The 14,691-nt window shown below is 36.1% G+C and overlaps 1 protein-coding gene and 1 long non-coding RNA gene across 2 annotated transcripts in view; one reads left to right on the forward strand and one right to left on the reverse strand.

The window, feature by feature from the left end:
• Positions 1-14,691, reverse strand: part of LOC129728802 (uncharacterized) — a 625,151-nt gene that overhangs the window by 343,589 nt on the left and 266,871 nt on the right. The window lies entirely within an intron of this gene.
• Positions 570-2,122, forward strand: LOC129728074 (uncharacterized). The gene is made up of 3 exons (XR_008728621.1): positions 570-907; positions 964-1,159; positions 1,779-2,122. It is a non-coding gene; the product is annotated as an uncharacterized LOC129728074 (long non-coding RNA).

Raw genomic sequence — 14,691 nt, forward strand, 5'->3', positions numbered from 1 at the left:
CAGCATTATCTAAAATCATTGCTGAATTTCAATTTCATAACAACATTAGTTGTAAATTTTATACCTTCTTGAACAGCCTCATACATCGAGTTACAGTTCAACAAAACGGACATTAGCTGCAGCATGGATTGTTGTAGGTATTCAATCTTTTCGGGAGTTGGATTATCTAAATCAATACTGGCTGACTTTTCAGCACCAAACACGAATGGTTTGTTAATTCAGTATAAAATACAATTAATAAGAAGTATAATTTCTGTTTAAAACAACCATATTTTATTGTTTCTTTGGACTATATATTCCGATTTTGAACTCAGATATAATTCAATATTGTCAACAATATTATTTTTACGCCAAACAGAAAAGAAAAAAAGTCAACCCAAATGTCAATTCGATGTAATCAACGATATGTGTATGTTGAATAATTATTTAGATAAACTTTGATGCCAGATTTTTTTACATGTTTTCATTACACAGAAAGTTTGTATAATACAGATTTATCCGTATATCTGGCATCACTGTTTGCGTTCTTGTATAGTTTGCTCAGTACGTTTCAAAATGGCGTTGGAAAACATTGAGGTGTTGAAAGAAGCTCCCGCAAGCGTTGAAGAGAACACAACCGCTGTCAGTAAAGCAAAGCATCCACAAGCCTTGTGACGCCGAGACCAGGATACTTTTACCGAGCAAAAATCGCAGTGCATGGACATCAGAAGCATTAATAAACAGATCTAAACGAGGACAGCAGATCAAAACAAACTACATCGTTACGAAACTGCTAACCAAGAGAGATAGAATCCTCATCACGCATCTCATTATTGATGAATTTGTGGATGAATTTGGAAAGCTGTCGAAGCATGAGCTTGTTTTAAGAGCTAAACAGTTAACAAAAGTATTTCCTACAGTTGATGAGGTATTTTTGTCATTTCCTAATACTAGAATTTTTTTAAATTCATATTTTCATTGTAGTATATATGGTACCAACCTACGTTCTATCATGATGAATGTGGTAACAAGATTAAACTTAATCGGCTAGCAAGAGGTTGCCTGTATGACCGAAACAACAACTACAAAGCAGAAAGCATCAATAGATCAAAAGCGCCAACGGAAAATTACCGAACAATCAACGAAAATTCTGTAGAAGAAAGCGTGTCGGAACAAGAAGGTAATTACAATGTCGGTAACATGATTACTTATATCAGCTCGATTAACTGAGAAAGTTTCTCATTTCGAGTAGTGTTCTTTTTAGTGCCACAAGATCCCGTTCGGAATACGGTGTATTTTTTTTCTGCTTCACGAGATACTCTTACAATATGTGCATTTATATAGTGATAATTAGCCACATGTTCTAGCTTGTGTTTTCGAATGAAAAGTTTCGTGTCTATACGAGAAATAACTATATTCTCGCCAAACATGTGAAAAGGACCCATGTGCCATTTGTAAACAAGCCGAATTTTCTCATTTTGTGATTAATACAAGCGTAATCTATCCCTACAAATGAGATTTGTTGATAAAAGAAGTTTTTTTTAATCAACAAATCTTATTTGTATGGGCAGGTTAAGCTTGTATTCGTCAAAAAACGTGAAATTGTGGCTTGTTTACATATGGCACATGGGCCCTTTTCACATGTTTGGCGAGTATTGTGTTCTATGCAAAAGTTTCGCTCATTCACTTATGACAAAATTAGTTGCTAAGCTAAGGTAAAAATTATCGTCGATATGTTTTCGCAGTCTACTTCTCGAAGTTAAACATGACTGAATGTTATTGTATAATTATAATTACAGTTGCTGCGTAAGGTGAAACTAAACGTTGGCTGCGGCATCATTTAGATGAGTGGGAAGATTTGAAAGCACGATGGATAAATTCCAGCTCAATAAGATTGTATGAAATCACAAAAGCTTGTATGAAGGGTTTGACATACGATCGAATCTTGATTGAATATCCGGTTCTGTGTATCAACGACGGTTATCAACTTATAAGAATTGTTTTTAATCATTGTCATCAGGAGAAAAGTAATCTGTTATTTATTAGATTCGAGGATTTCCGCTATCGCATACGAAGTGTTTTCGATAATGATGTAGGTGAACAGGGAAAGTGTTTACTTAAACTTCTTGGAGAAATTTTTTTTTTATAGGGGGAGAGTTTGTAATGATTTATTTATGTACTAAAATATCTATTCAGAATTAGTATTGTGTGTTCTGCCACAAATGGTGACATTTCAACACTATTATATATATTTGTACGCTTTTTAGTATTATTGAATGTTATTAGCTTTCGCAGTTAAGATAATGTAATTGTAGGAAAATTATTAAGCCTACTTGTCAAGAAAAAAAAGGAATAAAACGAAACTTAAAATAAACTTAAAACTATCTTACTGACTATAGAGTGAGCTAATCGTTGCAATTGATGATTGCAACGATTTTTGTCGGAATTTGTTGATAATTTGGCTCGACATATTTTCTAATGTTTCTACATTAGTGAGCCGATGTAGCTTGTTCGTGCTAAACCAGGGAGGACGCTTCAAAATAATTTTCAAAAGTTTATTCTGAATCCTTTGAAGTGTCTTCTTCCTGGTTGCACAACAACTTGTCCAGATGGGAACTGCATATAACATTGTTGGTCTAAATATTTGTTTGTAAATTAACAGTTTATTCTTCAGACAAAGTCTAGAATTCCTGTTGATAAGAGGATATAAACATTTGATATACTTATTGCACTTTGACTGGATATTTTCAATGTGCTCCTTGGAAGTAAGATTCTTATCATAAATTAGCCCTAAGTATTTAACTTGATCAGACCAATTTAAGACCACACCGTTCATCTTAATAACGTGGTTATGGGTGGGTTTGAGAAATGAAACTCTTGGCTTATGAGGAAAAATAATTAACTGTGTTTTTGAAGCATTAGGGGAAATCTTCCATTTTTGTAAGTATGAAGAAAATATATCTAAACTTTTTTGAAGCCGACTGCATATAACACGAAGGCTTTTTCCTTTTGCGGAAATGCTTGTATCGTCACAAAACAGAGATTTCTCACAACCTGGTGGTAAATCAGTGTTGTATTTGGTTCGGATTTTGTGATACACAACAGAGAGTTAATAACTTTCTTCTCGCGTGCCCGTCTGGACGGGACTGACTCACTTCTTTATTTCTATTCTTCGCTTAAACTATACCACTGGCGATGACCGGCAGCATAACGCGGGGTCAGCAAAGTGCTCGATCGCATGACGGCAGTACAGTCGCTTTACGCCTACGTCGGCATATCACGCTGAACCATCGCTTGCTCGACCGAACTACACGCCACACACCGCGCAGCTATCGAGCCATCTACCACACGCCCTATTTATTTTTTATAAAATTTTTCACTATAGTTATAAATTTTATATAATTTCAGATTGAACAATTAATGATATTATATCCGAAAATTCGTGTCCATCTACCACACGCCTTATTAATTGTATAATCATTACTCACTATTGGTTATAAAAGGTTTACATCTAGTTTTATGTATTATATCTATTTTGTCTCCTATTCTTATTTCTACATTAGGACCCTTATCTGCGGTTACTGGATATGGTCCTAAATATATTTTACTCAACTTAGATCCTGTTTCATTTTTTACAAGAATTAGTTGACCTACATTATATCTTATATCTTTTGCATTGACATTATATTTGGTTATTCTTTTCATTTTAGAGTTTATTAATTTGTCTCTTGTCTCCTTTTGTGTTTTTTGTAATTTATATTTCAGAAATTTTGCATAGTCCTCTACGTTGTATAAGGTATCTGCCTTGTCGTTTTCGCTCAGATTAGATGGTAATCTACACAATTTTCCAAAAACTAATTGAAAAGGCGTCATATTCGTTTCTAAGTGTGTTGTTGTATTATATGCAAATTGGTAATACTTTATCCAAGATGCCCAGTTTCCTGGTGTTCCTGATGCGTATATTCTTAGAAATTTGCCTAACGTTTTGTGTGAATTCTCCAAAGCTCCCACTGTCTGATGGTGGTATGCCGTGGAATTCAGCTTTTTAATTCTTAGAAGATTGCAAATTTTTTGAAATAGCTCAGACATGAACTCTGTTCCTCTGTCGGTTGCTATTTCCTCTGGAATCCCATAATTTAAAAGAACATTCTCGACGAAAGCTCTTGCTACAACATTTGTGGATTTATCTTGTATTGGTGTTGCAGTTACGAACTTAGTCAGTTCGCACTGGGTTGTCAGAATGTATTGACATCCCTCGTTGCTTGGTGGCAATGGACCAACTAAATCCAAATATATTTTATTAAATGCACTTGTTGCAGTTGTTGTTTGCATCATGGGTGTCTTGTTCGGTTTTACGTGTTTGTTCTATTGACAAATTTCACATGAACGAACGTAATTCGATATGTCTTTCGACATGGTCTTCCAGTAGTATCTTTTCTGTATATTTTTAATGTTTTATTTATTCCTGCGTGCCCTGCCGTTGGCAATAAATGAAAATCATTTATTATCAATTCTTGTTCCTTTGGATCTACGATATGCTTTACTTTATTATTTACCAATCTTATTGGTGGCATGCCTTTCATTAAATTATTAGTGTACACTACAATATAAATTTTTTTCGCGCGTTCATTATTTTTTAATATGAGCTCAATAATTGATTTTTCTTGGCATATCTTTTTCAGCTTCATAACTATCCGCCGTAGCTGGATAAGCGTGCTCGCTGGTTTCAAAATTATTTGATTGTTTTTTGAGCAATATTCGGCTTCAGGTGATTGTCGTTTTTCGCAGATTATTATTTCGATGTCTGTTCCGTCTTTAGAATGTTGGCCAGGCATTTCATTGACTTGTTTCAAACTAGACTCTTTATTTTTATTACTTCTTGTTATTATCAGAATATCTTTGTTGACTTTGTTATTTATATCTTTCAACTCGGAAGACGAAATACGTGACAACGCGTCCGTTATCACATTCTGACTTCCTTGTATGTAGGTGATATCAAAGTCATACTCTTCAAGCGCCAATCTGAATTTGGTTAGACGGCTTGAAGGATCCTTCATCGAGAAAAGATAAACCAAAGGCCTGTGATCAGTGCGGATCGAAAACCTCTTTCCATATAAATATGGTCTGAAGTGTCTGATCGCCCAGACCACGGCCAAAAGTTCTTTCTCGATTGTCGAATAGTTATATTCTGCACTGTTTAATGCTCTACTGGCGTACGCCACCGGCCTTCCGTTTCCATTTGATAAAACGGCACCTATAGCGCAACCAGAAGCATCAGTGTGCAGTATAAATTTATTTTCTTTGTTGAATTTAGGATAATCCAATACTGGAGGATTGACGAATATATTTTTTAAAAGTTCGAAAGATTCCTGACACTCCTGTGTCCATTCAAACTTCACATTTTTTCTCGTTAGTTTGTTAAGCGGAATGCAAATTTTTGCGAAGTTTTCAATGTGTTTTCTATAATAATTAGCGAAAGCTACAAATCTTTTAACTTCGTCGCATGTCGTTGGTGTTTTCCAGCTTTTGATCACTTCGATCTTCGAGGGATCAGGCTTGATTTCTTCGAAGAGATATAATGACCTAGGTACACCAACTCCTTTTTGAAGAAATTACACTTTTCTGGGTTCAGTTTCAAATTAACTTTCCTTAAACGTTCGAAAGTGCTAATGAGGTTTCTATTGTGTTCCTCAATCGTTTGTCCAAAGATGATCAGATCATCCAGATAGACTAAACATTTCTCCATATTTAGACCTGACATAGCAATTGTCATTAACCTAGAAAAAGAGGATGGGCTTGTTTTCAAACCCATTGGCAACCTTTTCATTTGGTATTGACCTGTTGGTGTTGTAAAAGCTATTATAGGTCTGTCTTCGGGTTTAATTTGGCATTGATAATAACCTTGTGATAGATCAAGGTGTGAGAAATATCTTGCGCCCGATAATGAGTTGATAACTTCTTCAATATTTGGCAAGGGAAATTTATCATCTTGAAGCGTTTGGTTGACCTTTCTATAGTCTATGACTAAACGCCATTTTTTTGTATCATTGGCCGATTTTTTCGGTACCAATAATATTGGGCTGTTCCACTTAGATTGTGCACTCTCGATTATATCGTTTTCAAGCATAGTTTTTATTTGTTTGTTTATTTCATCTTTTTGAGAATGTGGTATTTTGTATGGTTTTGTGTATGAAGATTTAGAACATTCTTTTATGTTTATGGAAGGTTCATAAATTCGAGATGTCGTCAAATGATCATCCTTTAGGCAAAATATATCATTATATTTTTTACAAATATCGGAGATCGTCTTTTTCTCGTCCTATCCCAAATGATCTAGTTTTAATTCTTTGAACAGTTTATCAATCCTGCTCTGTTCATGCTTTAGTGTTGTGATTTCAATGACGTTATAATCCGTTAGTGGTTTGGTTTCCACTTGCAAATTTGCAACATTCACAGGTTTATTATTTACGTTTAATATTCGTACTGGTAGTTTATTTTCAATTGGAGTAGCTACCGAGTTAGCTGCAAAAACGAATGGTGATATTTGCTTGTTTAAAATCACGCATTCACCTTTTATCTTTGTTGGAACGAATGTTAGGATCTCAGTTCTCGCTGGTATTGTTACGCTGGTAGTTACGCAGTGGTAACTATGATAATTGTTGAAAGGAATCGTAATTTTACACTGTTGGTGAGCTAATTTTAGTTTCATCGTTCGTAAGTCTATGCTAGCTTCATACTTTCTCAAACAATCTGTACCGAGCAGTGCCGGTACGCTCTGTGGTAAATTTTCCGATACATGCAACGTTACGGGGAAACAATAGTCGCCGAAACAAATTTCAGTGGCTATTGCCTCTAAGGACTGTGATCTTCCGTTTATCCCTGTTATAGTAATAGTATTATGGTAATTGATCTTAACATTTCTGGGTACCAACTGTTTTGATATAAGCGAACAACTGGCTCCGCTATCGATTATGAAATTTACGTCCCTTTGATAAAAATAAAATTTGGCACGTAGCAATCCTTTGTTTGCGTTATTCACGAAAAAGATTCGCCACGTTCACCTCTTCGTTATTTCCATTTTCTTGTTCTGCCATATTTGCGTAACGATTATTTTGTTGTCGTCCGCGGTCATTGTTTCTATTATTTGCGTCATCGTTATTTTCGTTATTATTATTGTTGTTATTGAAACGTCAATTGTTGTTTCCTTGGTTGTAATTACCTCGTTGGTAATTGTTTCTGTTATTTGGATTTCCTTGGTTTTGGTAAAATTGTCCTCTACCGCGGTTACCGCCTCTATTCCGGAAACCACGGCCTCGTCCCCGCCAGTTTCCGCGAGGGTTGTTATTATACCTCCGAAACCTGGGTTGAATCCACATTATGGATTCGTCGCTGGTATCATTCTTTTCCAGTGCATCGCTAATTGCTTTTGTTAGGGTGCCTGGGTTTCTGGCCTTTAAGAAAAAAGCTGTTTGATGATTTTTTAATCCATTAATAAATGCTTGTACAGCAATGGGCTGTACTATATTAGCTGCGGCTGCTTCCGTTGCGAATGTGTCGTTCGAAACGTGCGCCGATGCTAGTTTTGTAGCTAGCTTTTCTATTCCCGCACCAAACTCGGAAATAGTTTTATTAGTTTGTTTCATTTGGTTTAGTTCATTCTCTACCGCCTTCGGGGTGATTCGGACTGGAAATTTGTCCTTTAATATTTGTTTCGCTTCGTCGATCGACTTGGCTTTCTCGATCACTTCGTGTGATGTCCCAGTCAAACGAGTCCGAAGGAAGGTTAATAGAGCTGTCTCGGGAACATTCTCCGAGTACGCTTTGAGGAGGTCTACGGTTTCTAGGAAATGTCCTAGCTCTGCGCAGTCTCCTGTGAATATGGATACAACCTTCAGGGCTAGCGAAAGATCGAGTTTTGCTGCCATTTGTATTTCGTCAGAATAGGAATTTTCCGATTCACTAGTCGTCGTGTCTTCTAAATTGCCTTGAAGTATTTCTAGGCACTCCGTTGCCTTTTCTTTTAGGGTTTTGTACCGTTTTCTGAACTTTGGATAGTTTTGAGTCCCTTCAGACTCCAGAACTATCCTTCTAATCTTCTCTAGTGTTCTATTAATTAATATTACCTTCTCCCTCTTTGTCGGGGCTGTTAATTTTTTAAACTTTTTCAAATTTACAAGCAACTTATTTAAAGTGTCACCCGCTTCGAAGAATTTTTCCATATGAGAAAATTTGTTCCCTATGGCTATTTGATTATTATATAGGTATTATCAAATATTTATTGTATATAGGTAGTAATTTTATTTTGTTATTTTATTATTATTATATATTTTTTTTTTTACTTACAGTTGCCTACTTTAATATTTTGAGAGGTACTCTGTGGTACTTTAATATTTGGAGAGCTATATTTCTGCCTAAAACAAAATATACTTTAGTGTTTATTATTTTTCCTTGCTTCGAAATACTTAGCTTAGGCGCTGAGCTATTGTCGGTGTTCCAAGTAATTAGAGAATAGAGCTCATCCTTATATGTGGACAGTTCTTCTAGGATCCTCCTGGGTTCGTTGTTTTCCACCGCTGCTCCGGCTGCCATTACATATAAAAAAATCGATGATGCTGATGTATGCCGCTGTTCATCCATTTGTTCTTCGATATGCGCCAGGACTTTGTTACAGAGTTCTAGCACTCGCACATTTGAGTCGTGCCGACTTATTTGGCTCATTTGTGTGTCTTTTTTTTTGTATTTTGTCACTTTTCACTTATTGTTTGTATATTCGCGGCTTATTACTTATTGTTCATATTTGCGCGACAGTATTATTTAACCGCACCGCACGGTCAGCTACCCGCTCGGTTTGCTGCCGATGCAATTTGGCTAGCAACTTTACCGCGATATAGCTCACGGCGACGGCTGCTAACACGCAGGCGGCTACAGCGATCGCGGTTTCGTTACGCTCGCTGCTATTAGTGTTGGTTACGGGCGCGATAATTTCATCGGCCGAAAACCAACCCATTTTAACTGTTCGTAACACTGAAATGTTTTATTGGTTCACCATTTGCGCTTGCATTTTTTTTTCTTTTTTTTTACGTTAGGATTTTTCTTTTATTGGCTCACTTTTTTTTCTCAATTGGTCAGCGTGCGACTAGACCGAACCAAGCGCCACTCTTTGAGTTTTTACCACTAGCAGATGTTAAAACTGATAATCTTAGTGTATTTTTCTGCCATTTTTCTGCCAATATAGCTTCCCAAGAATTCGTTCCTTTTTGCCAAAACGATAGCTTTTCATACCATTAAAATAGATTTTTCTTCATCACGATGAACTTCACTAGCTTCACTAGCTCCTGGCAGGATCGCCATGTTGTATTTGGTTCGGATTTTGTGATACACAAAAGAGAGTTAATAACTTCCTTCTCGCGTCAGCATAACGCGGGGTCAGCAAAGTGCTCGATCGCATGACGGCAGTACAGTCGCTTTACGCCTACGTCGGCATATCACGCTGAACCATCGCTTGCTCGACCGAACTACACGCCACACACCGCGAAGCTATCCGAGCCATCTACCACATCAGGAAGATCAGAAGTAAAAATGTTATATAAGATTGGGCCCAAGATACTCCCCTGAGGCACACCAACTCTAACAGGCAATCTATTAGATTTACCATTTAGATAGTTTACCTGGAGAGTGCGGTCAGTTAAATAACTTTGTATCATTTTTGTGAGGTAAAGCGGAAAACTGAAATTTGACATTTTAGCTATTAAACCTTTATGCCAAACACTGTCGAATGCCTTTTCTATATCTAGAAGAGCAGCTCCAGTCGAAAAGCCTTCAGATTTATTAGTTCGAATCATATTTGTTACTCTAAGTAACTGATGAGAAGTGGAATGCCCATGGCGGAAACCAAACTGCTCATTTGCAAAAATTGAGTTCTCATTAATATGTGTTATCATTCTATTTAGAATTATTCTTTCAAAAAGTTTGCTAATAGAGGAAAGTAAACTAGTTGGTCGATAACTTGATGCCTCAGCTGGCTTCTTTTCGGGTTTTAAAATTGGAGTGACTTTGGCATTTTTCCATTTCGTAGGAAAATGTGCTAGTGCAAAGCATCTGTTAAAAATTTTTACCAAGAAATTTAAAGAGTTTTCGGGAAGTCTTTTGATGAGGATATAGAAAACCCCATCATCTCCTGGTGCTTTCATGTTTTTGAATTTTTTGAGAATGGTTCGCACCTCATTCAAGTCTGTCTCCAATACCTCTTCGGAAAGAAATTCTTGGGTGGTGATCTGAACATACTTTTGGTTTACTTCATTTTCAATAGGACTTACTACGTTCAAATTGGAGTTATGAACACTCTCAAACTGCTGAGCAAGTTTTTGAGATTTTTGTTCATTCGTTAGAAAAATGCAATCACCATCTTTAAGGACTGGAATGGGCTTCGAGGGTTTCTTAAGAACCTTCGAAAGCTTCCAGAAAGGTTTTGAATAAGGTTTTAGTTGTTCAACTTCTCTCATGAAATTCTCATTTCGCAAGAGAGTGAATCTATGTTTAGTTTCCTTTTGTAATTCTTGAAAAATAATTTTCAAAGCAGGATCACGAGATCTTTGGTATTGACGTCTCCGTATGTTCTTCAAACATATAAGAAGTTGAAGTTCACTGTCAATAATTGGTGCATTAAATTTCACTCTTGCCTTAGGAACTGATGAATTCCGGGCATTGAGTATTAAGCTGCTAAAATTTTCTAATGCTCTGTCAATGTCAGCACTATTTTGTAAAATAATATCATCATTCAAATTTTCCTCGATCGTAGAACGATATCTATCCCAATTAGTCTTGTGATAAATTAACACAGATCTAGTGGGTTTTAAAATAGTTTCATGGGAAATAGAAAATGTTATGGGAAGATGATCAGAATCAAAGTCAGCATGAGTTAATAAATCACTGCATGAATGGCTTTGATTTGTTAGTACCAAATCAATTGTAGATGGATTCCTAATAGAAGAATAACATGTAGGACCATTTGGAAATAAAACTGAATAAAATCCAGCCAAGCAATCATTAAACAATATTTTTCCATTGGAATTGCTTTGAGCATTATTCCAAGATCGATGTTTCGCATTAAAATCACCGATGATTAAAAATTTAGATTTATTTCTTGTGAGTTTTTGCAAATCTCCATTGAAATAATTTTTTCGCTCACCAGTGCATTGAAAAGGCAAATACACTGCGGCTATAAATAAAATGCCAATACTTGTTTCAATTTCAATTCCCAAACTCTCGATAACTTTGGTTTCAAGATGGGGTAAAACCACATCCCTGTCACGAACGTCATCCCCATACATTTCGCTTGAAGCCGTTTTTCTCTGGCTTTCTGGCTCGATTATACGTCAAGAGGCTGTCAGTGCTTGCGAAACAGCCGATTAAGCACCGTCCATGCCAGATCAACTGTTGCTGCAAGTGGTGTGAAGAAATGCAGAAAGCGAAAAACGATTGTTTTGTTTTGAACGTTTTATGGATTTTGTGCAGAACATAAATGGTCACGTTCAAACATGTTTCAACACGTTCCGGATAGCCCTACATTCAATATAGTTAGAAGCTCGCGAAAAATCCGTACTGTAACACATGCGGCACAATGAACAGAGCTTATGACCATATTTCCAACAGTAGCGCCATCATCATCGGCGGCAGCTTCAGGAAACTGTTGCCATGACATCGGTCTGGGTAAAACACGATGTTTTATTCGACGGTGGATAACTATTGCAACTCCACCACCGGCAACATTAGTTCTATCAAACCTATGAACTATAAAATTTGGGTTCTTTTTTAGTTTAATATTTGGCTTTAAAAGCGTTTCAGTCACAACTGCAATATGCACATCGTGGACTGTTAAAAAATTGAGAAATTCATCCTCTTTCGCTTTTAAAGAGCGAGCATTCCAATTTAGAAGATTTACAGCATTATCTAAAATCATTGCTGAATTTCAATTTCATAACAATATTAGTTGTAAATTTTATACCTTCTTGAACAGCCTCATACATCGAGTTACAGTTCAACAAAACGGACATTAGCTGCAGCATAGATTGTTGTAGGTATTCAATCTTTTCGGGAGTTGGATTACCTAAATCAATACTGGCTGACTTTTCAGCACCAAACACGAATGGTTTGTTACTGTTTGAATTTGAAATATTACCTGAAAGGACACTGGCATATGAACAGCCTGGTGTTGCCTGAACAGGATTATTTTTCTGAAATTTGTTATCTGAAGTTAAATTATTACCTACAGACACACCTGTTAATGAAAGTGCTGGTGATGCCTGAACAGTACTGAAAGTCTTTTGATTACCCACATTGACAACAGGTTGTTTAGAATTCCTACGTTGTCTAGAAGCAATAATTTTTGACCTTACAGGACAATTAAAGAAATTAGATTTGTGATTTCCCCCACAATTTACACATTTGAAACTATTAGTGATCCCTTTCACGGGGCAGATATCTTTCGTGTGACTAGTGTCACCACAAATCATACATTTTGCAGCCATATGGCAGTTTCGAGTTCCATGACCATAGGCTTGACAACTCCGAAATTGCGTAAGATTATGGATTCCTCCATGTCTCTTGAAATTTTCCCACTTTATTCGCACGTTTAATAAAACACGTGCTTTTTCTAAACATTTTAAATTATGTACTTTGGTACGATCAAAATGTACTAAGTAATTTTCCTGGTGTATTCCAGTTTGAAAAATTTTGGCATTTACCTTTCGTTTCATCAAAATTACTTGGTTGGGGGCAAAACCAAGTGATTCTGACAAACAATCTTTGATTTCATCAATACTTTGATCATTTGAGAGACCTTTCAACACAGCCTTAAACGGTCTCTCGTTTTTGGCATCAAAAGAGTAAAATTTATACATCTTTTCAGTCAAATACTGTAAAAGATGTTTATGGCCATCAAAAGATTCGGCCAAAATACGAATTTCGCCTTGGCGACCAATTTGAAAATTAACTTTCACATTCGATAGAAATGATGAAAGTTCTGATCGAAATGCTTTAAAGTTTGCTACAAATACCACAATAGGTGGAACTTTAACCTTCTTCATAACGGCTTTATGCTCAGTATGAGAAGTTTGGAATTCTAGATCCCCAACAGAGGAAAGAATATCATACCTGTTAGTCGAAATTTCAGTGTCACTTGGAGGAGATGCCTCACGTTTCCTTGATGCCGCATCAAAGCGAGCTTTTTTATTTTTTCCAGGCATAACTGGACAAGTTCACTACACTTTCACTTCACTATAGAATTTGAGTAGAAATATCTCAAACCAAATTAATTCACTAAACACTCGTTAACTTTAAAAACAAATTTATTACTTTGCCTTTCAACAGGTAGTCTTTTAAAAAGATTGCCTGTTGAAAGCGAAAAACAAAATTTTAATATCTCTCGGTAGTCTAAGACTTAGCCTCGAGCTGTTGGTAAAATGCGACCGTACTGTAGGACAGTTCAAGTCGATCTGATCTTGGAGAAGTTGATTCTGTATTTATCATATGTAGCATTATGAATTGCAATATTGTAAACCAAATTTTAATTTGATTCTTTCTTTACTTCTTTTGCTTTATGTATGAAAGTGAATATTTATTTGTCTTTACTGTAACTGCCAAGCTTATACCGTCAGAGTGGCAGATAAGCGTGGGAGAAGACAATATGAACGAAAAGAGCTCGTTTTTTCCAAAATGTATATATGTTTGGTGAATTATAATGAGACAGGGAGAGTAAGTGATTGGTAGTGCTGAATTATGTAAATGCTGGTGAGATGGGATGTCTCATAAAATAAATATAAATTGAAAAAGGCTTGCGGTTCTAATTCATCCGAAACCCCCTGTTCAACAATATTACCATTTTATTTGAAAACAAAATAATCATATCACCTATAGAATATTCCTTAATGCACTAAATATCTTATTGATATAATTAATTTTATTATGAAGTCAACAATATCTTATATATAGATATTTTCATGAACTATTTCAACCATTCCAATCAAAAATACTGCTTATCCAACGAATGATGGCCATAACACATTTCTAAAAAATGTATGTTTGGAATAAAAAGAAAGTTCCTTGATGCTGCTATATACATATGACAGCTGTCAAACAACAACAAAAATTATAGTTATTCTAACAAAATATGATTATTCCATCCAATCAGTCATAGTATTTTCGATTGCTTTTTACTGTTTGATTTGAACGTTGCCGTAAACTCATTCAATCATCGTTATGTTTATCACCAGATCAGTTTGAAAATATAGTTGTTTCGGAATGATTTTTTGTTAGTTTAATCATCATTTTTTCTCCGTGTTTACTATCATCACTGACGCAATGAGCCTTACCTTTTTGAGAACAATGTTCATCCACAGCAAAAGCCCCAGAAGCGCCAGATGGGCCATGAAAATACAGGGCTGTGACATCACGTTTGAGTACAAGAAAGGGAAAGACAATATCAGTGCAGATGCCCTGTCCCGATCCATCCAAACCCTAACGCCGGACGTACCGGACAGACCATATGAGGAGCTGAAAAGAATGGTTACCAAGTTTCCAGAAAAATACAAGGACTATAAGATTGTCGAGGAGAAACTTTAAAAATTTGTATCCAATGCAGCCAAACAGGATGACCCGACATTCCGATGGAAATACGCCCCCCAGAACGTGGAAAAGTCCGAAATCATAAAAAAA

This window comes from Wyeomyia smithii, chromosome 3, assembly GCF_029784165.1.
Source record: "Wyeomyia smithii strain HCP4-BCI-WySm-NY-G18 chromosome 3, ASM2978416v1, whole genome shotgun sequence".
Classification (NCBI taxonomy): Eukaryota; Metazoa; Arthropoda; class Insecta; order Diptera; family Culicidae; genus Wyeomyia; species Wyeomyia smithii.